Below are 25,223 nucleotides of genomic sequence, written 5' to 3'. Positions count from 1 at the left end.
AAATGCTAAGAAGAACATTGGTATTAAAGGGTTTTTCTTTTAGGCTCTATATTCTAAAAACTTAAGAGGAATATGTAGGAGGATCATGACTTCTAATATTCTCTAGCCTAGGATTTCTTAACCTAGGTACTACTGACATTGTGGCTCAAATAATTTGTTGGAGGTAGGCGTGGGATGGGGGTCAGGGGCAGGGGGTGGGGAGATGTCCTGTGTATAATAGGCTGGTTAGCAGCATTTCTGGCTTCTACCCACTAGATGCCAGTAGCAACTCCCTCAGGCTGTGAGAACCAAAAAAAACTGTCTCCAGACATGGCAAAATGTTCCTTGGGGGGCAATATTCCTCCCCTTCTCCCCACCCGACCCCCCACTCCTCTTTGAGAATTGGTGTTGTAGTCCCCCTCTAGTGCTCTCCAGTGCACATGCTATACTTCAGGTACCCTGGGCTGGACACACCCAGATGTCTCTAACTCTGCACACCTGGTTCCATCTAAATGTTACAACTTCTTAGCCCACTTTTTCCTCCTTCTCATTTGAATTCCTGTCCGCTCTATACTGAGTTGGTGTTCCTCTGCTCTACTGCCACATAAATGTCTCTATGAAAGTACTTAGTATCTTTTTAACTGTCGATTTTTGCTACCAGACAATAAACTCCTTATGGGCAAGGGAACATATCTTATATGTTCTTAGCTCCAAGCATACTTCTTGGTGAACTAGGGGCAAATTCAAAGGAAAAAGGAAAATAACAGTAAGAAGGGAGAAAGTCAAAATGAAAAATGGCTTATCAGAAATCTTGTTAGTGAATAAGTATATGGAAGGGCATTTATAGCCACTATGGATCTGAAGCGTTCAGGTCAAATTAATAGTAAGCATCTATTTGGGTATTCTATACAGCATCAAAATCAACTGAGCATGACTAAACTGTTTAGGCAAGTTTTATATCTGTGCTTAAGGTTGGATACACGTGTTTCCCCTTTCTCTTGAAAGCTCAGCCAATTCTTGAAGCCCCTGGAAAATCTGTTTGCTACTTGGTTAGAAATTGTGCCAGGCATTCTCTTTTGATATTCAAAATTACTTTAGTTTTGAGTTATGATCCTAAACTTTCATAGTTTTTGCCTTTGTCACGTAGAAAGTTATTTTTTTAAATTAAATTTTGCGGTCTGCTTGGTTTGGAGTTTCTAAAGCCTCATAGAATGGTTACATGTATAACCAATTCTCATTTTAAAGATTGCATTGAGAATTCTGTTAGTATCTAAAGCAGGCAATATTATAATTATTATATTTCAAAAAGTAACTACCTATGAATGGAATATATTATAAGAACAAGAAAGAAAAGGAGAGAGGGAACATGGGTTTGCACAATTAGAAGAACCCAAATTTACTTCTAATTTCATCTCTTTTAAAGCAATTATTCTCACTTAGTTACCCCCAAACTATAGATTAGGCCCCATTATCACTTGTGGTTTTTTTTTCTTTTTTCTTTTTTTTTTCTTTCTTTCTTTTCTTTTTTTTTTTTTTTTTTGTACTATGTTCTTTCAGGAGAACATAAATATACTATGAAGACTTTGCTTTCAGGTGATACTTTTTTATACATGTTGTAGGGAAGGAAAATGAGGACACTAGTGTCATAGGTCATATTATTATTTCAAATATCCACTGCTGTCCCTATAGGATGATTGTATATTCCCTACCCCTTGATACACTGCCTGGCCAAAATGATTGCCTTGGCTAAAGGAATGTTAGTGGTAGTGATCTGTGCTTCCAGCTGAAGGTCTAAGAACTGTCCTGAATTCTATCATCAATTTTTCTGTCTCCAGTGAGGCTAGTGTTTCAAAAGTACAGTGGTTTTGTCATTTGCATCTCAGAATGAGAAGACCATAGATGCCTCCAATCCTTGAAAGACATGTTACACGAATAGGGAAATTTTGTTGTTGTTGTAAGCCATTGATTTTTTTTTTCTTATTCATTTAACAATTCTTCTTTGAGTATCTCCTATGTTCTAGGCACCGTTCTAGACACTGTGGATGCATAAGTGAAGCAGACAAAATTCTTGACCTCTCGTGGAATTTATATTCTACTGGGGAGATGCAATTTTTTTAAAAAGTAAATAATATAGCATGGTAGAAAGAAATAATATGATGGAGGAAAATTAATCAGCAAAGAACATGAGTAAATGGGAGATAATGGTTTCTTTTGTAAATAGGGTGGTCAGAGTGGGTTTTTTGTTTGCTTTTTTGTTTTGGGGTTTTTTTTGTGAGAGAGAGAGGAAGAGAGAGAGAGAGCAAGCAAGCAGGGAGGGGCAGAGGGAGAAGGAGTGAGAGAGAATCTCAAGCAGGCTTCCAAGCTCAGCATGGAGCCTTTCGCTGGGCTTGATCTCATGACCCTGAGATCATTACCTGAGCAGAAATCAAGTGTCAGACTCTGAACCAACTAAACCATCCAGGTGCCTGCAGAGTAGGTTTTATTGAAAGGTGACTTTTTTCATTCTTGAACTATTTATATTTCACTTTTTCTCTAATTTTTAAGGAAAACATTTTGCTTCAGAGAATTTGAAAAATCACTCTGATTTAGGGTTATCACAATATAACTTAGCAAAAGCTGACTGATATATTTAGAAGTAATTATTTTTTTAAAAATGCCATTATATAGTTTTGATAAATAGAATTCTCATGTGTTTTCATGTTTAAATAATTACTATGAACTCAGTAATTAAGTTCATCTATTAAGAAGATGTATACTATATATTATATACAATATGTATTAAGATATATATAATACAAGACACACATATATATAATATGAGATATATATCTTAATATATATTGTGAAATGGGCAGCCCGGGTGGCTCAGTGGTTTAGCACTGCCTGCAGCCCAGGGCCGGATCCTGGAGACCCTGGATCGAGTCCCACGTTGGGCTCCCTGCATGGAGCCTGCTTCTCCCTCTGCCTGTGTTTCTGCCTCTCTCTCTCTGTGTTTCTCATGAATAAATAAATAAAATATTAAAATATATATATAGTGAAATTATTACACATTGTGTAATACATACTGTGTATTATTAAACAATGTGTAATACATATTGTGATATTGGAATATAATGATGAGAATGAATGAGACAACTAAACATGAAGGAAACAAAACAATGAGATCTCATACTACTCTGCACCTACCTCTTTCAAATTTCGCTCGATGGTAAAATGATTAAGGATGGACCAACATTATCTAAGATTATATACTTGAGGTTATGCTCTGAAGAAAAAGAAAAAAGCAAGATGCGTCTTTTCCCAGAATGCCATACCACTTCCCAAACCATGACTCAATCACAGTAAACAGACGGGGGATGTATAATATGCAGTTACTTAGGCTTGTGTTGAGTTGTATGCCTAAAAGCTCTAGGGGCAAGCAGTAGAAGGGGTGACTGCTGGAATCATTGACCAAAGAAGCCAGGTTTTTTGTTTGTTTTTGTTTATTTGTTTCTTAAAGATTGTGTTTATTTATTTGAGAGAGAGACAGAGCATGAGCCAGGGGAAGAGGCAGAGGAAAGGGATAAGCCGACTCCCTGCTGAGCATGGAGCCCTACTAGGGACTCTGAGAACTAGACCTGAGCTGAAATCAGACACTTAACCGACTGAACCACCCAGGCACCCAGAAGATCCAAAAGTTTTAATGAGGGTTATTATTGGAACATAGTTGTATACTATCAATATACCAACTGTTAATATTTTCTGATAATAGTATTTAGAAATACTTAGGAAAAACATATTTTGATAACAAATACGACAAAAATTAATCCTTTTATGTATAAAAATGTATTCCATTCAATGCAAATACTATAAGAAATAAATGAAAAAAATACAATTAACTAAAAAATTGGAGGAGGTGGAACACAGACTTAAATAACAAAGAAATGCACATAAAAATAGTAAGATAGTGTTTTTCTCCTTCATATTAACAAGGAATAACAACTTTCATATTCTTTTGCAGTAAAAGTATGAAAGAAACTCAGCAAGTAAATTAAACATGCCTATAATGCTTTTGGAAAACGATTTATAATAAACAACAAAATTTTTCAAGTATCAGTAATTATATTTCTAGGAATATATCTTAAGGAATAATCTAAAAAAATAACCATAAGCTATTAATGGTTCTTTTGTCTATAATAATACAAAGGTAGATACAAAATATATGCCCCAGGAGAATGGTTAATCAAGACTAATGAAGAAACTTTTATGACAATTTACCGTAAATATTTCCTATATCAAATTGAAGTACAGAACTATGCAGAGACCACTAGAAGTCCATAAAAATTTTCTTTTCTTTCTTTTTTTTAAAGATTTTTATTTATTTATTTATGAGAGACACAGATTGAAAGCAGAGGCATAGGCAGAGGGAGAAGCAGGCTCCCTGCAGGGAGCCCAATATGGGACTCTATCCCAGGACCGGGGATCATTCCCTGAGCTGAAGGCAGATCCTCAACTGCTGAGCCTCCCAGGACTTCCACTTTCGTTTCTTTTCAAAGAAAAGGAAGGGCACCTTGGTGGCTCAGTTAGTTAAGCATCTGCCTTCAGCTCAGGTCATGGTCTCGAGGTCCTGGTGATGGATCAAGCCCCATGTCGGGCTCCCTGCTCATCAGGGAGTCTGCTTCTCCTTCTCCTGCCGCTCATGTTCTCTCTCACTATTTCTGTTGTTATCTCTGTGTCTCTCTCTCAAATAAATAAATAAAACCTTAAAAAAAAAAACTTACTTCATGGTTGTACAGTGTACACTTCTCTGTATCCCTTAGTGTCTAAAGTCACTCCAATAGAGTGAGCAGGGAAGTGACTGGTGTCTCATCTTATCACCTGAACCTGGATATAATGGTGATCCAGCTTGACCAGCCCACAATGACAATGCCATAGGAGCAGATATGTGGAAGGAGCATCCCATAATCTACCCAGGGATTAAGGTGCTCACCAATCAGGCGTGTTGGGCTATTATAAGAGAAAAGCATGATTTAAGTTACTTGTTGCAGAGAGAGGAGAGTGGTTGCTATGAGACCTTGTTCTAATACATACGGAAATATGGTATCATCATATTACTCATTTATTGAGTTATTTGTTGTTTGTGTCCTCACTAGAACCAAAGCTTAATGAGAGCAGGGACTTGATTTTGTTCACTATTGTATCCCAATGTCCAGATTAGTGCCTAGAACACAGCAGGTATTCAATGAATAAATAAAGGAATGACATCATCTATTTTTATAAAATGGCAGATAGATGTTTCAAGATAAAAACATCTTGAAAGGGATATAAACAATGATTGTCTAGAGGATTATGTTTAATTAATAAAACAATTTTTAAAACTTAAAAAGAATCATGCTTGCTCTCTAGTATGGACTTAGAATTTGCCTCGTGTTTATGATGTTTTGTATCTTTTATATATCCTAGTTTATTGATTTTTAAAACAAATGGTTTATTTTCCCTGAATACGGTCAACTATGACTTTTCTAAATCTCCATTACATTACATATGGAGAAGCAGCCCACTTGATTTTTAACTTAAAATACCATACAGTTAAAAAACAACCAAAACTCCCAAAGAGCAGATAACACAAACCATTCTAAAGATAAGATAGTTCTAATAAGCCTTATCTCCTAAATTTAATTATATTGCATGGAAGTAAGAACAAAATAAATAATAAAATACCTCAAGCGTCATAGTACCAAATTAGTGTTCTGTGCATTACCCTATTAAAATGCACCCTCTGAACTATATTCCTCATCATTCATCATCTTGCATCCCTAACCCGATGCTTTCCCTTCATTGGCTATCTCTAGCCCCTTAGTTTGACACCGTTAGTGTATCAGTCTGTGGCCTGTGGGGCATTGGGCAACAGTGAAACAACGCAGGCCCTAGAGTCAGGGGAAGGTTATGCCATCTCTTTGTAGCAACTTGAATTTAGCAAGTCATTTCTCTGAACTTCAGCCTATTTGGTTGGAAAATGAAAATGATACAGTAAATGAAAGGAATCCATAGATCTAACATTCATGGTTTCTACTATGAGGAAAAAATCTCTAAGGCCTTGTGCTTGTAGTAACATGGGTACGTTAATTAGTGAGTGAGTCTAGCTAACCCCTAAGTAAACACACGCTTCCAATGTGCTCAAACCCAAGACTCTTCCTATTCTGATTTTTCCTCCTTACAAAATTGTGCTTTTGGGAACTGAAACTCAGAAAGCAATGCTTCATGATAGAAATCTAGGAATCATTCTTTTCCAACCACAAATCAACTGTATGTATATTTTACTGCCTTACATCTTGTTTTTCTTCACTCAGTTTTCACTGCCTCAATAATAGCTAACATCTCTATGGCGCTTACTATGTACTAGCCACTTCTATTTATGTTAATTCATTTAATATTCATAACCTTAGGAGGCAAGTACTATTATTATTATTAACCTCGTTTTTCAAGTGAGAGGACTGAATTATGAAGAAGTTAGGTAGCTTGCCCGAGGCCACATAGAATGGCTAAACTGGGAATCAGACCTGGGCAGTTTGACTCCAGAACCTGTGTTCTTAATCATTACTGTTTACTGGAACTACCCTGGTGCAAGCTAAGGCCATTTCTTCATCTGTATTACTGCAATAGCCATTTAATTAGTCTCTCTGTGTCCACTTTTGCCTCCCTATAATTCATTCTCCATGCTGCAACCAACATTCTTTAAAAAAATTATCTTCAATCTCATCATTACCTTATTAACATCTTTATATGGCATTTAAATTTTTCTCCCTTTTCAAGAAGTGTTTATGAAGGCATGAACATTCCAACTCTGTTGACTTGAATCTGATAAAGATAGTCTTGTAGAGAGGAGATGATAATATCCAAGAGCATGTAAAAAACAGATACAAGTGGGACATATACAGGGGAAATATATGTGGCCACCAGATTCAAGGACTAAGAGCAGATGTCCAAAGCCAGATATCAGGGAACAGTGGGGATAAGCTTCAGACGGCAGCTGAGAGGACGTGGAGAGCATTCCCAGCTGATATCCTGGGACAAAATCTGTTATCCCTTGTTACTTTTTCATATCTGCGAGAGGATTGGTAGTATGAAGAACTAAAAGGGGCTGGGTTTGAATTCTGACTCCAGCCCAAATAACAACATAACCTAGAACAATGTTTCTGAGGTTCAACTTTCCTTTTAATAAATTCATTGGGTAATTATCAAGAATAATTCAGAAAATATACATTGCCTAGCATGAGATAGATTCCTATTGTAGCTGTTAATGGCTAGTAGGAGAGTTTGGGAGGGACAGCTATGGATAAAGGGCCATGAATAATGTGGACAAAAGACAACCATATTTTTCAAGGTAAAGTTCCAGCTCTTCAACACAGAGTCTTTACAATCAGATTTATAACAGTTGGCAGATTTATAAATGATCTCTAGATTCCACAGTCAAGCAGTGAGCATATTGGTGTCTTTTGTTTCATTAGCCTTTCAAGAGCTAGGGATTTGCAGTTGTCTGAAAGCTAGGTCTAAGCTTTTATGTGGGGATATACTGCTGGCTATTTAGATTTGGTTGTTTTAACTCTTAATTAAATATCCATAAATTTAGACTATTTCCTGGCCTGAAATTCAAAGTTCTGACCTTCCCTAGTGCTCAGACTCTACCAGTTTAGGTCTAACCTTCCATGACTAAGATAATTGAAATGTATAGGGTGGTGGCTTACCTTTGTCCTGAGAATGCCAAGTAGGTGGCCTACATGGTACAAAATACCTTATGAGTCCCTGAAAATTTTGGTGTTGTAGAAAGTGTATTTGGGCTTTAACTTTAACTGACTTTTGTCCTCATTTTACAACCATTCCTTACTAACTATATTACTTGGGGCAAGTAAATGACCTCCTCTGCATTTCAATTCTATTCATCCACTGGACAGTAACAACTGCCTCAAAATATTACTGGGAAGGTTAAGCAATATTTCATGTAGGGCTGTGTTTAAGTCAGCTTACTAGAGCATGGATTCAGGGTGCCTCAGAACATTAACATTTAGGGATAAGCAGCAAGTACATCCTCTATCCTTGTTTGTACTCTGGCCCTTCTTCCCTCAGAGCTTCTGTTGCTCTGTGGCACAGTCTTTTGCGCCTTTAATTAGACCATACCAGCTATGTGGCTTTGGAGTAACAGTGTCTTATTTCTATTTGCTATTCCCACTTTTGAAAAACATGAGAGCCATAGAAAAAAATTAAATATTCACTTAGTTAATAAATCAACTTGGTGCCAAATATTATGGATTCCTTACCTTACTATCCTTCATACTTATATATTTCTCCTGGCTTAATTTCTTTATTGTCCCATCATTGATTTCTGAATGAAGCCAAATCTCTGAAAATGACTCGCAGCAAAGCTTCTATTAAGACTGTGAGCACAGTGAGGACAGAGGCTGTGTCTTTTTTTTTTTTTCCATTTATTGAGCTTTAAGTGCCAAATAAAATTGTAAGATATTAAAAGTATATACATATACGTTGTGAAAGGATTCCAGGGTCCATGTTTTGTCATCTCTGTACCCTCATTATCAGGTGACTAACCACTCAGTAAAAGTTTGCTGAAGTGTTTTGTATATAACTTTGGGGAATCGCCATATGAGCTAATAAGCCTATGAGATTACTTGGTGGGCTTGGGTCTGACTCCCATGAAGCCTTCTTAACTGGTCATATTTATTACTGGAGATGGCACTCCAGCCTCTCAGCTAGTATTTTAAAAGTGGAGAAAGCTAGGGAAAAGCTACATGAGGACTAAAGAAAGAATCATATCTCTGTGGAGGGAGATGATTGAAATACTTCAACATCCACTAGAACTTAACAACAACAAAACATATCTAAAAACCTGTCAGAGAATGAAATTCCAAGTCCAGGAGGAAAAAAAAGAAAAACTTGACATGACCAAATGTATTTTTGTCTCTAAGCATCTGTGTACCAAGCAGCAAACAAATGTCTGGGACAGGGATGGACTGAAACACAGAGGGGCTTAAAACAGAATCTTCATGAAGGACCTGATTCTACCCGGCATTTCATTTTGGCTTCCAAATGCTTCCCATGATCATATAATGGTGATTTACTTAAAGTTGTCTTTTTTACTAGCAGAAAGCGTGTCAGGCCTTCTTAGGGTTGCTGGCTCAGATCAGAGCTTCCCTGAAGCAGAGGTCCCATCTGGATAAACTTTTTCACCTAGCACTCAGAGCCACTCACATTTAAATGCAATTAGCACCTTTTGTTAACAATGGGGGAATCCTCAGAGACAAGCCCATTGATTGTCTATAGGTGGATCAGATTTTCATGTTGCTCTATATTTAAGAGCTTCTACTGTCTCTCTTCAGAAAATCCATATAGCAGGAGAAAACATTAAGGCCAAAAATAATTGTCAGAATGGATAATAAGGAGGATATTAGATTCATATATTTAAGCTTCTTCCCAGGGCTAAGCTCGTAAATGAATTATAGTTTCAAATACAGCTCTTCTTGTAAAAAAGTGTGAAAGATATGGTTAGTTTTTTATGCGTTTTGTCTCCCATTTAAGGTCCATCTCTCTGCTTCATTTAGTGAATCTTAAACCCAAGGATCTGCACCGAGTCCTTGTTTATCTGGCTCTTGTTCTCAGCCAACTGATAGTTAATGAAAACTAAGTATGTTAGTATATGCTTTAAATTTTACTGACACAATTCTATAGCAAAGATAGACATGCATGTGTTTACATATGCAGGGGCTGGCCAGGAGAGAAAGATTGTCATATGATCTTTTCTCTTCTATTGCTTCACCCCCCACAAACAAACCTAGATGAATTTCCAAGAATATGAAGCTTAATATAGCTGTTCAGAAAGGAATCAGCGGCCTGTTTACTGCACTTATCGACAATTTGTGAAAGAAGAGACCAGAAATCAGTCTAATTACCAGAGTGCCAGTTGTGCTTGTTAACACCAGCTTTGTGACCAAATGTTATTCCACAGTTGTCACATCACACGAGGGTTTCATTACTAACATAATAGTGAACAAGATCACATGAAAAGCTATTGATTGATCTGCCACACAAAGGAAAGACACACTTGTCTCTATTATAACATGTTACATCTTCAACTATAAGCAGCAGATGTTGCCCCACCATTCCTCTTGCTAGAGAAGTGTAATTTCGCTACTGTCCTGCTTTTTTAAGCATTTGCCAATTAGGGTCCCCTTTCTATTTGCATATGTCATCAATGGGCTGAAGAGACAAGAAATTATCCTGCCCTAGCCCTTCCTGATCTTTAAGCCAGACTCAATCGATTCTCTTGAATTGAATCCAGGAGATGCTTGGGGTGTGCACAGTGTTTACTTTATCAATTGTCATTTCTGGCAATAAAAACAAATGGCTGTTTTATGTTAGGTTGGTTTCATGTGTTCTGCAGGAGACTTGGCTATAATTAGGCAATCCAGAGGGGATAAAGAAGAGGAAGCCTACGCCTCTTAGGGTCTTTCTTCCTGAATTGTCTGAGTTAGATGGCAGAAAGGGGCCCATGATCCCAAGTGAACTGAAGCCCTTGTCACCATAGTTCTTCAGGTCCTGCATTTTGCTTGTCTGTCTCACAAAAGCTCAGTAAACCCATATCTTTAAAAGGCACAATCACCATTATTTTTAAACGAGAGCTGTGAATTGGATTTGTTTACCATGGGAGTAAGCACCTAAATAAGCATACCGCTCATCTTATCTGATGATGAGTGATTTGTCCGGCAGAATGTGAATCTGCTCCTCACCGACTCCATTTTCCTGTTTATGCTTGTTGAACAGATACAATTTAATGAAGAATATACAGTACTTAAAATCCCCACCATTAATAGTTTAATTAAACTGGTGCATACTTCAAAAACAGAGTGACAGAAAACATTAATTTTGGTTATAAAGGGCATGGCATTATTAAAGTGCAATTAAAAACAACATTCGCTTACAGTTAACAACTAAGACAATTTAATTATTTAACACTGGATTGTCACTTGTGACTAACTTCACCTCTTTGATGTGGGGATGTTCTGTGTCCCTGTTGATTGTTATGATTTATTCCCTCGAATTCCAAATGGGGTGGCATTCTCAGAGCATCAGCATTTTTATTCAGTCCCTGTTGGCTAGTGTGCATGGTAAAGTATGAAAATTTAACCAACTGTTTTGTAGTGCTAACAGCTACCCTGCCAGTAACTTGTGATCATACAGCATATGTGGAAAGTTTCACCTACGCTGAAAACATTAGCTAAGGTTGTGCTTTCTCCTCAAGTACTTTGAAGGAGAATAGGCAAAACAGTATAATCATTCAAGAATATAGATGCTGGATGTGTGCTGCCTGTCTCCAATTGAAAATCTCTAACTTCTCTCTAGGTAATCTGAAACAACATTTTTAGCTGTATGTGCCTTTGTATCCTAGTCTGGGGATGGACAGGTAATAGCACTCATGTTTTCAGTATTAAATGAATAAATAGATATAAAGCACTTAGAATGCTGCTGAACACATCATAAGTACTCCAAAATGTTGACTTAATATTATTGTCACTAACTTGTGAGAATAAAAGTTAAGACCTATTAAGCATAACCTCAGATAGTCAAGGATTACATAGGCAATAATGAATGTTCCATAACAAGGACTAATTCAACCACCAGGAGACCACTAAACTTGCATGAGAAAAATGTCAGTATCAAAACTACCAGCAAGTTACAAAGACATATCAAGTAACTTTGTATACATTCTGTCTGCATTTTAATTTGTCCTCATGAATCTCTCGATAGATAGATAGATAGATAGATGATAGATAGATATCTCTCTCTCTATATATATATATATTACAACATCTAATATTTTGTATTCTCTCCAGGGAAGGAAACAGAAAATTGAATACATAGAGCCTTAATCAATATAGATTGAGTCCCTTCTGCTACTGATGAGAGAACTGGGGCCCAGAAGGTTCAGAGGTTACAAAAGAAGGAAAGTGTTCAAGACCAAAGGGAAGGTTGGCAGTAGAGACAGAATTAGAACCAAGGCCTCTTGGCAACCAGGCTGATATTCTTTCCTCTACTTACATCTACCATTATTCTTCTGTATGAGAAATGGAGATAAAAATGAGTGCCAGAACTTGTTTTTAATGTCAGAGACAGAGGTCTTAGAATCTAACATTAACTGAAAGTTCTCCAGGGCAGGAAACATGTGGGAGGTGTTTGAAATATTACCATAGAGATATCAGAAACACCAGCCAATAACATCTGTAGGGGAGATATAGGGAGGCCAGTACACATTTATAGGACCATAGCTCATACAAATAATTAAAAGACATTTTTCTCTCATGACTAGAAATTGGCTTTGACTACCAGAGTATTCTTACGAATCCTCAACTAGTATATATATAGTATATATATATACTATATATCCTGGTATATAGGATAGAGCTGTTTGTTGAGAAGAGAAATTTAGTAATTAAAAAATTTGGGATAATCTATTGAAAGAAGCTGCATATAAAATTTTTATTCCTGTCCCTGAAGATAGTCGATCAGTAGTTCTTAGTATACAATACGTGAAAACTTGGCAAGTAGGAAAAAAATTTAGATTGGTAGACTTCAGGGAAATATATGTTAGTACATTTTAATTTGAATATGATCTACTTGTCAAAAGTTTGAGCTAGCATCCGGGGGTAGAGGAGCTACATTAGTGCTCTTTTGAATGTACTTTTATCCATGAACCAGCATTTATTAAGCACTATTTATGTTCCATCTAGAAACTGTTAGGCTCTTGCTCCCTCATACCTCTCTCATGTTTCCACCTGATTCCAAGAACTACCCATACCTTGAGATCAGTCAGGAGGCTAATCTCTACAAACTTGTAATCATAGAAGGTGCAGACACTTCTTAGTACTTACCCAATTTTGATCCTGAAATATCACCCATGTGACTCTGTTCAGATCCTGACTTTCTTCATGCTATACTTTTAGGCTGAGTCCTTAACCCCTTGTATACTGTGCTGAACCCCTTCCTTGTTAGGATCTGGTCCTTTCTAATCTATTTGCCTGCCTTTTACCTGAGATCTCAGGCAATGCCTCATTTCCCCACACACTCATGTGATAAAATCACATTTGTGTGATAAAATCTATTTCTATGCAAAGGTGGGGGAAGATGTCCCAAAAAAAGATACAAAAAAAGGAAGACCTACTGACATGGAGATGTTTACCAATGTAATGCATACCAAAGAGACATATATAAAACAATGAGATAATAGAGTAAGTTTGTAAGATGTTCATATGCACAAAATGACATAAGCAACAGAAGAGTTATAGAAGGGAGTGTCATGTACAGGGTGGCAACATCAGTTTAGGCTTTCCAGAGTCTGCAGGACTTGTGCTGATATTCATCGGTACTCAAGGTCTTTAGACAAGCAGAAAAAATGCTAAACGTTTCTGCATTAATTGAATGAAATACAAGTGAGAGAAACAATAGGAATTAAGACAGATAACAGTGAGTATAGGGATGGGCTAAAGTTGAAATCAATAAAGGGACAGAAAGGAGAGAGCTGAGAATAAACCAAAAATTGATATTGAAAAGTATGGATGAAAGTTGGACAAGGAATAGGGAACAGTTTAAGGATTGGCCTTTCGATTTTGTTATTTTCATACCATAAACCAAGAATAAATAAAAGTTTTATGGCAGTTGAGCCACAGTTGGGCTTTGAGAGTGACCTAAAGTTATTCCCATCTGGGTTTCTCTTGCAAGGTCCTCTGCTTAAGGGGTACAACAGAGGAGCGGTAATGAATTAAAATAGGAGGCATATTATGGAGCTTCCTAGCTAGGCTGTCCTTTCTCACTTCGCCTTATTGAGTGCATAGAACTATTACAATTGCACAACCCAATTTCCAGCAGAAGAGGCTGGGTCAACTGATTTAATTTCACCCAGGCAATCTTGCCAGCTCACTCAGTGAATCAAACAATAATCCTTTGGTTAGTGGATCAATAAGAAATTAAGAAGCAATTAAAGAGAAATGAAAAAAACTTTAAAATTTACATTGATCTAGCAGTAGGTTTTTTTCCTCTTAGAAAATCAAAAATTCAAAAACAGTGAAACTCATTTACTGTTCTTGCATTCTTTCTGTTAATTTGAAAATTCTTAAATTAGTGGAAAAAACAGTAAAAATATAAAGAATTTTAAGGTTTTAAAACTCAAACAACAAATAACATAATTACATTTATATTGGAATATAAAATGTCTTTCCACTGATTTAAACAAATAGCTCAGTGGACACCAACATAGTTTGTGATAAAGTAAAAATAGCTCTGACTCTAGAGCTGCTATAGAATAAGAATCTGTTTCCCAAATCATCTCATTTGTGGCACAGAGACAACATTTCAAAATTAAAACTGTCACTTTCAGTTAAGATCATTTCAGTTCTAACCCCTGTTCAAATAACCAAAGCTTAGAAGCAGCATTCATCCACAAAAGTAAAATAAACTGAACAAAAGTTATTATGATTTTTTTTAAACGAGAACCCTTCATATGATGTCCAGTTATTATCTTTCTCAGATCTAGTGATTATAGCTGCAAGCTAGGAAATAGAAACACACACTTTGGTATATTTCTCCAACTAAAATGTTGCCTAACCTTTGATAAATTGTTTCACCCCACTGTGTCTTTGGATCTGCCTCTGTTTAAAAGGTGAGGAAAAGTTGTTGCCTACCTGTAGAAAATGTATGGTGCAGGTGAATGGACACAGGTCTATTAAGCACTTAGAACAGAGATATAATGGAAAGATGAAAGAGTGTGATTTTTAAGGCAGATCTTTAATTCAAGGATCAAACCTACTTATGATCTTCTAGAAAATTCTCTCAACAAAAGAAGATGGCTCTTTCCTTAAATGGATCACATATAACAAACACAAAAGTAAAATAAAGATGACAAGAAAATGAAATGAAAAATGAAAAGAAAAAACAAACAAACAAAAAATGCAGGAGGGCCAAGAAAGAAATTAGCGGGTCTTGAGGTGCATTCTCACGAAGGCACACCAATGTGCCCTGCTGCTCTAATTTCTCTGCTATGGAATAAAACAGCAGACAATTACTAAGCATTACCTATTTTATGGGCACCAATTACTTTGGGGGCATAGACTTAGGAAGGTGCTGATGTCAGATGAAATGTCGTATACTATAAATGACTGTATTTCCTCTTCGGATTTAGAAGTGTTTTATTAGACAATATATGCCATCATTTCTTTATGTTTTACACTTAATCCTTCAAATAGAGGTATTATGTGAGAAGCTGCGTGGGGTGCTTAAAGACCTGCAAACCATCAGTAATGCAATTAAAATTGGCATTTATAAAAGTATATTTTGATTCCTAATCCTGTTTTTACAAGTGCAAAATCACATTAGAAAACAATGTGATGCTAATTAAAGCTTTGTCACCCATAAGACCCTAGTGAATTGCATTTGTAATAGGCTCTGAAGCAGAAGCAATTTCTGCTGGGGAAACTTAAGCAGAATATGTGACTACATTTCTTGTTACTCTATTAAAATCAATGCTGCAGTTGTGTATGTTACTGTCGTGTTTTTATCTCTAAACTGAGCTTGAAATGTCATGTCATCTAAAGTTAAATTCAAAAGCCGAAAAAAAAGTATTATGGTACATTTGCATGTTTAAAAAGCCGTCAAAAGGCCAGGGACACTATTGATTTTCCTAATAAAGATTAAGAGGCTGATTGAAAGAAACATCAACATACATTTCAGATTACGAATGAATATCACCTTGCAAAAACAAAAGTGATTATTGGGGAAAAACCCAAGAAATGAATTGATTCTTGTTTATATATATATATATATTTATATATATATAAAAGTTATAAGGTTATAACGTCAGAATGAAATAACTTTTTTAGTCATACATGGTTTAAGGATCTTAGTTTTTATAAGATCTCCAGGTCAGCCCTGACACACTCACACCTAGTTGATTAGAAAAATCTGTATACAACAGGAACTCAAACATTAATGCAGGCTCACTTCCTCTTGATTCAGAAGCTATCACTAGGCTCTGATTATGGACAGAAAAGGAAATCACATAGATTGCAACATGAAAACAGTCCAGAGCTTGCCTTGACCTTTACAAATGACCACTACAGTAATGTAGGTGTGTATGTGTGTGTGTGTTTGCAATTTAAATAGGCCATGTACCATGCCATTTTTATATTAAAACTCCCAGTACAGTAATAAGAAACAAAACCCATTGCACTTTAATGACTTACCCAAACAGCACAGCTTCGGCCATCAAGAACAGAACTGATGTGGCCTGGAGGAAACAAAATGAACAGGGATAATTGATACCTATGAGAGTAATTAAATTATAGGGAAATTTTAAGCTTAAAGATTCTCAGAAAGTGATAGTGCATTAAAATTATTTTTAAATATTCAGATATGAATCCTTGACATTTTATTTCAACATGTGGTTATAGATAGACATCTAAGCAACAAAAATCTCCAGTCCCGCATGCCTTTCATCCCTGCTCCCCAAATCTACCTATCAATATATCTAACTATCTTGATCTTGGTGAATCAGAGAAACGGGTAAATGGAGATTTAAAAAATTGGGAAGAGATGAAATGATGTAATTTTGACAAAGAAATGTACACTGCAGGTTGCACAACCCCCAAAGAGATCAAAATAAAGTAAATCTAGACCCTGATGCATTAGGGAGGGACTATGAATCAGAAAGTTATACAAAAAGCAAATAAAAATAACCAGAGATTTAATGGCAGTGTATAAACAATAGGTGAAAAAGAGAGAAAACATCAAGTGAATCTACATATTTGGAAGAAAGTCATGCTCTATGGTAAGATGAAGGATAGTGCAGGGGGAGCTAGGCATGAGAGCAAAGGGAAAAAGTGCATATTTCATTGTGCCAGGGAGTGGCAGCCATTGAAAACATAACCCATAATTATAGTAAACCCAATAAACAAAGCAAATATAAAGAGAAGGAGGACTGGAAATAGAAAAAGGAAATTACGTGGTTATTTTCTTCCCTTAAAAGCTACATTCCTTTTAAAGCTCTTCCTTTTGTATTCTGCTTTTCTCATCCTTTTATTTCTCTTCAAGAGGAAGAAACAAGCAAAAATAATTTACAATCATAGATTATCAGTACCCACAGTCCATCTGGTTAGTTTAACCACAACAGAATGTGCGAGAGTGTTTGTATTTGGGGAGAGACGAGCGGGCACTATTATGCACCAATGAAACAATCTAATGTATAAAACTCAGATTCTGTTCAGTAATAAATCCCACTGTCTATGTTATAATCCTGCTTGAAAATGCTCATAGGAATTCAACTTAAAGAATTCCCCTTCCTTTTTTTTTAAGAAGTCAATTGTTTCTGCAATGAATATTCACAATACATGTCCCCACAAAAGACAGCTAATGCATCCAAAAGTGAAACCAGTAAACAGCCACCAGCAATAGAAATTTATGGAATTAGAGAAACCGGACTGGTTAAAATACATGACTGCATTCATTGTTGCAAGATGATTGGATTCATGTCTCATCAAATTTACATTGTGAAGACTGAATATAGTATGATTAGGCATTATTTTAACAACTACATTAAAATACAATTTAAAATAAAATGGCCCTTCATATCATACTAATATCAGTGTTTTAAATAACAAAGGGGATTTTTTTAAAGGAAAGGATTAGCATTTTGTTTCAATCAGTACAAGCAATGAGATTCCAGTTGGGGTCTCAAAGATTCAGGATTTTATTAATATTCCAGAGATGCATTTGTGTTGCCTCTGGGTACACTGAAAAGCCACTTAAACCGCACTTAAAACAGCACTACAGGATCAAATTGATGTGCATCAACCATTTACAATAAAACTTGATTATTATAAAGGCATACATATTTGCATAATTACATGTTTGATTTTTTGATAATGCAGCATACAGGACAAAATGTTGCTTCATGTAGAAACACATCATCAAAAAGCACCATCTGCTGTAGTATTTAATGCACTGCACACTGATCAAAAATGTTGAAGATGGATTTCTGAGTATCAAAAAGAAAGAAGCCTGAGTTGTATTTACACAGGCAGTATGGCTGGCTGGATCATGTAGAAAGGAGAAATAAAATTCAGGCAAAACATGGTATAAAAAGATAAGAGCCATACATCTTCAAACACAGAAATGAGCACTTTCACAAATATGGCATAAGAGATTTGGATATGTTTATATGATGTCATCCTTGCATTTAGTAAATTCTCAGAATCTAGATTCTATATTTAGAAATGAAACACTTTAGAATAATTGCTTATGAATAGGGTTATCCTTGGAGAAGCTTCCATTATGTATAGCAGTGGATTTGGAAAGGAGGAAAAAAACCCTCCATTTTTCATTGTGCACTAAAATGAGGATAGTAACAATGATTATCTTGGATAGTAGAATCATAGATAGTTTTTTTCTTCTTTCCTTTTTTTTTTTTTGACTTAGTCTTCCTAATTTTTATGTAATGTACATTTAAAAACTATATAAAATAAAAAAATAAAGAAAAACATAAAAATATAAAAGTTGAAGATCAATTTTCTAAAGGAATGTTCTAGGAAAAGAAAACAAAGCCAAAAGAATACACACAAAAAATACCAACATGGAAAACAAACTTTTGGATGCTTTGCAGAGCACTTAGCAGAGTAAAAGATATACCTGTGGGATGAATAGAAGCTATCTGGCCATGAGTGTGATGCGAAGAAACCACAGATCATAAGGACATAGTTTCAGAAATGGAGTTGCACTTCTCAGAGAAAAGAAATGACCTTTTCATCAAACCCTATTAATTCAAAGCCTACAAAAATTATTTAAAACCATAAATATTCTTGTCTAGGTCTTTTGCCATGTGAGTCCCCAAAGAGGCTTGACTTAAGAAAAAAAATCCTATATATGAAGAACAAGTGATAAATTAGGGAAATTGGAAAATAGTGGAACTTGAGGTGAATTAAATTGGTGTCCTACCCCTAGTTCCAAGCCAAAAAAAAAAAAAAAAACCAACGGTGAAGTATTACTCTAATCATACATTTGTTATTATAGACAGAAAAAATAAAATCTTGTTTGTATTCCATATAAATATTGGGAGTTAACAAAACAAAAGTTTAATAATACTCTCAGTTTTATCCAATCAGGAGTCCTAATGGTTGGAGAGGGAAAATGTTCTGAGGAAAAGTTCTAAAAGCTTTCCAAAATGAGAAACGTGGGGCCCAAAGGGCCATAAATCAAATACTGGAAAACCTCCACTTTGGAGTGATGCTGAGGAATTCTGGATCTAGTGTTTCTTTGACATTGGCAGCTTCATACCCTTCATTTCCTGTCTGGAACCCCTGCAGGAAGTTATTATATGCACACAAATAGAAATGGTCATGCAGATACTCTGGCAGGTGAAAGAAGGCCAGTGGGGAGGAGTTGGCTACTCTCTGTACATGTTCTCTTTGCTGACCATTCACTTGAACATTAAAGAAGACACTGCACAAGGGCCATAGCTACAGACACCCACCCAGGCACCTTATGTCTTAAGATCCAAGGGCAAATCTGTTGTCTTGGTGAGGGACATTTTAACACATTTAAGATATGGAAATATATGTATGTGTGTGTGTGTGTATATGTGTGTGTTGGGAGAAAAGCCTTTGGAAAATATGCCATGACACACTAGAAAAAAATGGAAGTTCTTTTTCTTTTTTTTTTTTTTTCACCTGTAAATATTAGTATTAGACTCCCTTTTAGGGCTTTCACTATTTATTTTCATAATCTTCTTTTTTTCATTTTTATTAAGTTTCTTTTCAGATTATGAAAATAATACATATTTAGAGTAGAAAATCCACAGCTATAGGAAAGGGTAAAGAAGGAAATGATCAGTAATCTGACTTTTCACCTACTTAGCTTTTAAATTTCTCATAATAAAGTTAGAAAATATTTTTAAAATGAAAAAAAAAAAAACTTTGATTCATTTAGAACTCCCCAGTTAAAAAAATAATAATAATAAGCATTTTTATGACAAAATAGATATTAATGGTAGAAATTCAAATATCACTGGAAAAATACATGGTACCTCACTTTTAATAGCCTTCTTCTGGCCTCATTTGGCTAATGCTCCTCACCCCTGGGTAAGGAAATCACAGAACCAAGGGAAAGCACCCCAGCCTACTTGTAGACCATGTTCCAAGCAACCAGGAGTCAGAATTCTCTGTCCAGAATCCACCGTCAAAGCCCTCACATCTTCCGTGGGCATTCCAAGGGAGGGTTGCATTGTAGTTTGGGTACATCTTCAGGTCTGCATGGTACCCAAGGGACAGCTGACTATAGATGATATGGAGAAAACTTTCACAGTCAGGCTGGAATGTCCACATAGGTACTCATGAGGCTCTTATGTTGTGAGACACAGCTTAAGGTGGTAAGAGAAGTGAAGTGGGCAGCAGGATGAGGACAGGAGAAGAATTCAACAGAGTCTGAAAATAATGTATTTGAATCTGGCCATCCAGGTCATTATGATGATGTATTTGTTAAGGAAGGAGAATAGAACATGTCTCACTTACTAGTTTTGTTAGCCTGATTTATAACCCTTAAAGATTTTGACATATGGTATGTTGGCCTACATGTGTACTTTTGTTCCTGAAACTAAAAATGTTAGGTGCAGGCCTGAGGCAACAGAATGTTTTCATAGGGTTTTTGTGCAGAAAAGCAACAGTAGTTTAGTTCTGAATATTTCTGTGTTTCTTCCTTAAAAACAAATGAGCAATAAGAGAATATATAACAATGGTCACAAAATCTATTTCCATTGAAACTAGGAAACAGAAAAAAAAGTATATATATATATATATATACTTTCAAAAATGTATAGTATATATATACTATCAGACTGCCCTATAGAACACCAAGACAGAGTAGTAAGAAGGTGTGGGCAGATTGAGAGGCTGAGTGGATACAGAACTCACAGATTCCCCAGAAAACATCTATTACTAAAAAGACAAAACTCTATCCCAAGCAGGAACTCCTGGGAAGTAGGCTGAAATTTAACAAGAAGAAGCCTATTTAGAGGTGAGAAAAGTATGCAGTGGGCCCAAAGATAGGTTTTGGAATACTACAGCACAAACAAACATATAAGTAAATAAGTAAATCAATAAATCAATAAAGGTACCAAAAGAGTGGATAATTTTGGAAAGCAAGGCCTATACCCATATGGGTATGAAAAGAGCAGTAGCTGGTAAAAGAACCAGGCAAATGTAGGACTGGATGAATAAATCCTCCTGAATTAAATTTGGTTCTAGAAGAATTGCACCATATTTTAAAGAAAATATTCATCTCTGTAGTAACCAAAAGTGTTTGACCTCTAAAGCCTTGAGGAATATACTGTCACTTCTTTCTCTAAGAAACTCCAGCTATTACCAAATCCAGAAGAATCCAACTCATTCAATATAAGTATCAAATAAAGAATAAGCACAGCACATATACAAAGACATAAGGAAAAATGCTTTTGAAATTTAGCAAAACTTTTCTGCAAATGCAATTTCAACAGGAAGAAAATTATCCACAAAGCAGTTGAAAATCATAATTCAATATTAAAACTCTCCTGAAACAATTACTGTTATAAAAGAAAACCACTAAAAGAAATATATCAAGGAAGTATTGATTATAATCAAGGTATCAAAAATATGAGAAAGAAAAAAATATGAGAAAGTAAAGCAAGTACTGGTAGGATTCAAGAAAGAAATGGATAAAATAAAGTTACCTCAGAAATGAAGGCTAATAATTAGTGTGAGGAAATAGACATTGCAGAGACTAAGAGACAAGGGTAGAAAATAGAAAAGCAAAGTGAAACAGGAATGAGGAAAAAAATTAAAGCATAGTCATAGAGAAAAAAAATGGGGAATATAGAAGACAAAGAAAATCCATTTTGTGCATTAGTAAATTTCCCCAAAAGAAGACCAAAAAGAAAAAAAAAATAGAAAGAATAAATAATTTAAGAAAGCTCTTGAAGTGGAAGAAGATATATATATATATATATATATATATATATATATATATATATATATATATATATATATATAATAGGGTGCCTGGGTGGCTCAGTTTGTTGAGCATCTGACTCTTTTTTTTTTATTTCTTTTTTAAATTTTTATTTATTTATGATAGTTACAGAGAGAGAAAGAGAGAGAGGCAGAGACATAGGCAGAGGGAGAAGCAGGCTCCATGCACCAGGAGCCCGACGTGGGATTCGATCCCGGGTCTCCAGGATCGCGCCCTGGGCCAAAGGCAGGCGCCAAACCGCTGCGCCACCCAGGGATCCCGAGCATCTGACTCTTGATTTCAGCTCAGATTATGATCTCAGGGTCATAAGACTGAGCCCTGCTTTGGGCTCTGTGCTCAGTCGGGAGTCTGCTTGAGATTCTCTCCCTGTCTCTGCCTCTGTCCCTCCCCCTGCTAGCTCTTTCTGTCTCTTTCAAAATAAATAAAATCTTTAAAAATGTATGTATAGGGATTCCTGAGTGGCTCAGCAGTTGAGCGTCTGCCTTCGGCCCAGGGCATGATCCTGGAGTCCTGGGATAGAGTCCCACATCAGGCTCCCTGCATAGAGCCTGCTTCTCTCTCTGCCTATGTCTTTGCCGTCTTTGCCTCTCTCCCTTTCTGTCTCTCATGAATAAAAAATAAAATCCTTAAAAAATATATATATATGTATATTATAAACTGAAGATATATATACATATATATGGATATATATAAACTGAAGATATATATATGAATCTCCAGGATGCCATGCAGGTGTGCCGCAATGTCCTCTTGGACCACCAGCTGGTTCCAGGAGGTGGGGCCTCTGAAATGACTGTGGCCCATGCCTTGACAGAAAAATCCAAGGCCATGACTGGTGTGGAACAGTGGCCATACAGGGATGTTGCCCAGACCTTAGAGGTCATCCCTCACACCCTTATGGGGCCAGCACTACTCGTCTGTTTACCTCCCTTCGGGCCAAGCACACTCAGGAGAACTGTGAGACATGGGGTGTAAACGGTGAGACAGGTACCTTGGTAGACATAAAAGAACTGGGCATCTGGGAGCCACTGGCTGTAAAGCTGCAGACATACAAGACAGCTCTTTAAGAAAGCTCTTAAAGAGTGTGTGTGTGTGTGTGTGTGTGTGTGTGTGTGTGTGTATACACACACACACACACACACACATACTTGTATCTCTAGTCCTACCGTAACCCTTCCTCTGACATCTTGACTCATATACCTATCTATATAACACATTCTCATGGATGCTTCATGGTCAACTCACATAAATATATCTAAGACCCAGTTCTTATTTACTTCTGAAAACTTTCTTCCATCCTCCCTGTCTTTGGCACCATCATCTACATGGTTGCTCAGACATGAAACCTGGGAATCACTCCTAATTCCTCTTTCTCTTCCTCTACATCTAATTGATCATTAAATTCAATTATCTCTGTCTCCTTAAAATATTTGAAGGTGAATTTCACTTCACAACTTCAGTGTCCAAGTTATCATGTTCTTAAGCTATATATATATATATATATATATATATATATATATATATATATATATCCTGTTTCTTTGGAGAACCCTAATAGAGTATTCAAAATGAAATACAATGTTAGACTCTTTTAGCACAATCAAAGATAATCAGGATATTATTTCTTCTGAGAATGAATTTTTAAATGTCATACTTCAGGTATTCATGGTTTCAAGCCACTTTCTATTCTATTCTATTCTTATGCAAAAGGTCAGTAAGTAGAGATGCTAATGTGCCAAAGTAGGCTAGAGTAGATAATGGCATAATAGTCCCAAGAATACTGGTAACTGTTTCTTGAAGTATTACTGACTTTGAAGTGAAATTTTATCCCAGAGTGGTGCTATCTTCTACGGCTCACTCTTTGATCCTACATGTCACCTCAGGCAATCTATTTTCAGTCAATCAAAAAAACACTTATATGCCTGCAAAAATCATTAAGTTATTCAACAAATAATTATTTAGTGCTACTAGGTGACAAGCACTCTGACAGGCACTGGATATATTTTGGTCAATTATGCAGAGCCTTCTACAGAGCCAAGTAGAAGAAATAACAAGAAACAAATAGCAACAAAATGAGTAGATAAATATATAATTACAAATTAGAGAAACAGGACACAGAGATAAAGAATGAATGGGAAATTGACAAAGTTAGGTCACCAGGGAAGATTTCCCTAAAAAGATGACATTAAGCCAGGACCTAAAGGACATATTAAGTCCTTCGTGAGAACATCAGGGAGAGTGGAGTTCTAAGCAAAGGAAACACTGTGTGAAGGATTGAGATGAGAATGAAACCAACATGCTTGAGAAAATATCAGGAGTCCGTGAGTCTAGAGTGTAGAGAGCAAAGGAATATTGGTTTAGGCTGAGCTTGGGGATTTGGGGAGGAGGTTGACCAGCAGGGCTTATAGCCACATCAGTAAGCCTGGACTTAAGACAAAGTACAAAGTGAGATTTTATTTCAGAAGTGTCATGCTGAGATCTGTGTTTCAGGAAAGATTATTCCTATGGTTGTGTAGAGGATCAATTAGGGATGGGTAGGGCTATGGCCTGTGCACATGGAGATAAATTTGGGGGTATTGCAGAAGCTAAGTTTAAGAACATGATAACTTGGACACTGAAGTTGTGACAGTGAAATTCACCTTGAAATATTTTGAGAAGACAGAGATAATTGGATTTAGTGATCAATTAGATGTAGAGGAAGAGAGAGAGGAATTAGGAGTGATTCCCAGGTTTCATGTTTGAGCAATCATGTAGATGATGGTGCCAAAGACAGGCAGGATGGAAAAAGGTTTTCAGACGTAAATAAGAACTAGGTCTTGGATATATTTATGTGAGTTGACCATGAAGCATCCATGAGAGTGTGTTATATAGATAGGTATATGAATCAAGATGTCAGAGGAAGGGTTACAGTAGGACTAGAGATACAAATATAAGTGTTGTTGGCCTGAACTAGTATTTTCAGTCATGATGATGAATAAGATAATTTATGGAAACATTATGCTTGGGAGTACTAAAAAAATAAGAGTACTAAAAAAATCAGTTTTTAGAGATGTGATAGAGGAGATACAAAGAAGACTTAGAAGGAATGGATAGAAAAGCAGAGAAAACACAGGAAAACATGGAATCATGTAAGCTGAGAACAGACAGAACTTTGAGAG

The 25,223-nt window shown here is 36.2% G+C and overlaps 1 long non-coding RNA gene across 1 annotated transcript in view; it reads left to right on the top strand.

Moving 5' to 3' along the window:
* The window catches only part of LOC140638013 (uncharacterized), a 481,686-nt gene that overhangs the window by 176,601 nt on the left and 279,862 nt on the right, over nt 1–25,223 (top strand). The window contains exon 9 of the long non-coding RNA XR_012035131.1: nt 11,368–11,428. This is a non-coding gene — a long non-coding RNA (uncharacterized lncRNA). The remainder of the gene's footprint in view (nt 1–11,367; nt 11,429–25,223) is intronic.

The sequence above is a fragment of the Canis lupus genome, chromosome 8 (assembly GCF_048164855.1).
Source record: "Canis lupus baileyi chromosome 8, mCanLup2.hap1, whole genome shotgun sequence".
Taxonomy (NCBI): Eukaryota; Metazoa; Chordata; class Mammalia; order Carnivora; family Canidae; genus Canis; species Canis lupus.
The sequence above is the reverse complement of the archived record's forward strand: the minus strand, read 5'-3'. Positions and strand labels throughout refer to the sequence as shown.